This window comes from Otolemur garnettii, unplaced genomic scaffold (assembly GCF_000181295.1).
Source record: "Otolemur garnettii isolate 467f Iridium unplaced genomic scaffold, OtoGar3 scaffold00289, whole genome shotgun sequence".
In the NCBI taxonomy this organism is placed as follows: Eukaryota; Metazoa; Chordata; class Mammalia; order Primates; family Galagidae; genus Otolemur; species Otolemur garnettii.
Window position 1 is genome coordinate 607,316 of NW_003852684.1, and position 3,964 is coordinate 611,279.

The following is a 3,964-nucleotide window of genomic DNA, read 5'->3' on the forward strand; positions in this document are numbered from 1 at the left end:
TGTCTAAAAAGAGAGAGAGAGAGAGAGAGAGAAGAAAAAGGAAACATTGAGGAATGTATAAAACCTTAGCCAGATTGATTAAGAAAGAAGAGGAAAAGTATTAACAATATTAAAAATAAAAAGGAGACTGAACAGATGCTGTAGAAATTAAACTGGTAATAAAAGTACATTATGAAAAACTCATGCAGTTGGAGGTGGTGGCACATGCCTGTAATCCTAGCACTCTGGGAAGCTGAGGAGGGTGGATCACTTGAGCTCAGGAGTTGGAAACCAGACTGAGCAAGAGTGAGACTCCATCTCTACTAAAAATTGAAAAACTGAGGGAAGATAATCTCTTGTGCCCAAGAGCTTGAGGGTGCTGTGAGCTATGATGCCATATCACTTTACTCAGTGTGCCAGAGTGCGACTCTTCTCAAAAAAAAAATTCATTTTTTATCTTTTTTACTTCCCAAGACATTATGGAAATTTTTGAAGGATAAGCCAAAAGCTGAAGGAATATATTTTCAAATAAATAACAAAAGACTAGAATCTAAAATATATAAAGAGTTCCTACAAATAAGAAAAAGCAGACTGATAGAGAAACATAGGTGACAAATTTGCATAAACCTTTTATAAAAGAAAGAGAAACACAGATGGAAAATAAGCCTATGAGACTATTGCTCAACCTAAGAATTAGAGAGATATAAATCTAAGCTGGATGATATATTAGAAGAAGTTGAGAGTGCAGGTAGACAATCAGGAGGTGGTGCACTAAGGTGCCTCTGCCGTGCAGATGAATGTTTCATGCATTCGTGGACCAAATATGGAGTTAGTTTTCATTTTTAAAAAGTATTGTCAGTGATAGATACAAGTATAAATATTCACTTCAAGATGCATGGCCTTGTCATTTGGTTGGACTATTGGTCATTTCTGAAAGTTTCTTCAAGTAAAGTTTCTAATTTGAAAATTCAAGTATCAAAAGATATTGAGTTTAGAATGTTATAATGACATATTGTGTCTGAAGACTATAAATTTTATAGAGTCCACAATTGGATTCCAGTTATATTCTCCAGTCCAAGAGATTCATACCATTCTGTTCCATTATAAACCTAATGTTGAAGAGTCTTATATTTATGAACACCAAAAGATGACAGAAAAAACTGATGATGCAAAAACTTTCTGGATGGATCTAGAAGATGATGGAAAAGTGGACTTCACTTTTGAATAAATGCAAAATGTGCTACAGTCAGTGAAAAAAAGATTAAAGATGAATCTGCTACAAATAAGGAATTTATCCAAGTAATAATTCTAGTGAAGGAAGCAACTGTAAGTACCAATTAAAATTTGATAAAGGATCATGTACCTGTGACTCATAATGAACAGGAAAACCATCAAAAACATTTCCTTCTACATTATATGAAAACTTTCCAAAACACTGTGCACTTCTATCTACAGAAAATGAGGAAATTCTTTCTCTGAAAATTAAATTGTGGAGTTTAGAGGAAAAGAACCATCTTTGAATTTAACTTACCAAAGTCATGCCTACTCTGCTGCCTGTCTAATGAAAATGCCAGCAACATTCAAGGAAGAAAACCCTCTGCAGCTACCAATTAAATGTCACTTCCAAAGACAACATGCAAAGACAAATGCACATTCTTTATCACTCCACCTGACTCGGAACTACCCAAAGCAAGAAAAGATTCTTTGAGGTGGACATTAGCAATGGAGTGGAATATGTTCCCATTCCTTTCTCTAATGAAATTGATAGTAGAAAGCTTCCACAGTTTAAGTACAAGAAGCCCGTGTGGCCATGGGCATATCATCTGTGGCTTCTACAACAATTTTACTGATTCATATGATTGTTCTGAGGGCTTCTTAGACATAGCAAAATGCGTGTGTCTTCAACTGACAGCAAGGAATGCCAATATTTCTCCCTCTTAGAGTAATAAAATACCAACTTGATATAAACACAGAAGACTATAGAGACAAGTACCTACTAGCATTTATGAATGTAGTCTGTTGTGCAAATATAATAGATGATTGTGTCAAAACCAAGTTGCCCAACATGGTCCTCAAGTGAGCCAACAGGTTTTCAAAACTGAGAAAAAGGGCTACCTGGATGACATTGACAGAGGGACATTTCTTTGTATCTATTCAGGGAAGATTACTAAGCAGAGCAAACACTAATAAATTTAATACTATTGATGAAAACAGGAAAAAAAGAATAATATGAAAAATACATTTTCATGGGGACAGAGTCAAGATGGTGAACTTCAGCCAGCTTTTTACAGAAGCTCCCATCCAGAAGGAGGCTTAAAGCACAGAAATTTAGCAATGGAGCTGATGGTTTGAAGCGGAGCACGAGGGAAGATTGAAGAATGCATTTCAACCTTCCTGAAGCAGGCTGCGACACCAAAAATACAATCAAAAGGTACAAAATCCACCAACAAGCAGATGGGAGTCCCCTCCCCCACAAGAAGCACTTGCAGTTTACTCCATGCAAACAAGTGAGTGGAGTTCAAACATCCTCCCACTTTATCCCACAGGAGAGACCCCCTAAAAACTGGACTTCCTACCCCTGCTGGCATGCTATGACACCCTCCTGCCAGGCATAAAAGAGTAAAACTGTATAAAACTGTACATACTCCCCACCTGCAACATTGAACTCTGAGGATTACCCACCCACTCACCACAAGGTCTGGGGGTTTCTTACCTATGGATGTCCAGATTCTTGGGCATCTTCTTAAGAGAAGTGGAGGGAGAAAGGGTTGGTGATGCTCTGTGATGACTGTGGCACAGGAGTAAGGAGAAGAAAGTTGGCTCAGAGGAAGTCATACAGCAACAGTGGCATCCTGAGCTGTGAACTGATGCCATTCCAGATAGGCAAGCCCCATCTCTCTGGGCAACCAGAGGTTCTGGACAGAAGACACAGGTGGAAGGGACTTGGTAACTTTCGTAAGTAAAGAGACCATTAGCACCAGCCCTCAGGGGAATAGCTGAGACAAAGGCAGTGGGTGGGCAGAGGCTGGAATTGACACCTGAGTGTAAACTCTAATAGCTTGCTGCCAAGAGCTGAGGTCCTCACCAGCTCTAGCAGCCTCTGACTTGCAAAAGAACTTAGATGGGACAGAAGGTGTGAGGCTGGAATGGCAAGAACTTCCAAAACCTACGTTCTTCCCCTGCCAGCCGGGACTCAGATTTCCCAATGAGCACCTCGCCCTCAGGGGAATGCTGAGATAAAGGCAGTGGGCGAGCAGAGGCAGGGCTTGATACCTGAGTGTAAACTCTAATTGCTGCCCAAGGTTGAGTTCCTCATCAGATCTAGCAGCCAATGACTTACAGAGGAATCTAGCTGGGACAGGAGGCGAGGGGATCGAATTGAGAGAAATTTCACAGCATAATTTAAACATGCAAGGCCCCCCTGCTGGACACAGATTTCCAGATGATTTTGGCAGTCATAAACCCTGGGAAGGATTGCCTACTGGAGTGAATAGGGTCACAGACCTGGGAAAATATGAGTGACTGGGTGCAAGGTGGGGAAGGAGGCATTAACCTTCCCAGAGTAACCCATTTGCTAGGTGGGTCCCTTTGCCCTCACAGAGCACTGGAGTAATTTATATCTGAGCTGCGAGCAGACCTCTCTTATCTAGCTGCCAAAAACATTTGAACTCTTCCACCTGAAACTGGTGCTGACTAGGACAAATGATTTGGACCCCTTAAACTGGGCAGACCACCCAGGGACTATTCAAAGTGGCACCCTGGGTGTATGGTTGAGGGAAGGTTTGATTTTCCTTGCGCAGTTGTTGTTTATGTGGGGCAGGGTTATTTAATAGCTGGTATTTCTCTACAGCTAAGACTTCAACCGACAGAAACTGAATCACTAGAGTAGGACAGAGACCAGCTGAAAATAAGACAGAGCCACTTAGCCCCATCACACCAAGCAGGTCCCCAGTCTCTCAGGCCGTAACACCATACAGGTCCTTGA

The 3,964-nt window shown here is 41.0% G+C and overlaps 1 pseudogene; it reads left to right on the forward strand.

Annotated features, from left to right (window-relative positions):
- The first annotated feature begins 1,126 nt into the window (after positions 1–1,126).
- LOC100941851 overlaps positions 1,127–3,964 on the forward strand; it is an 8,416-nt pseudogene continuing 5,578 nt past the window's right edge.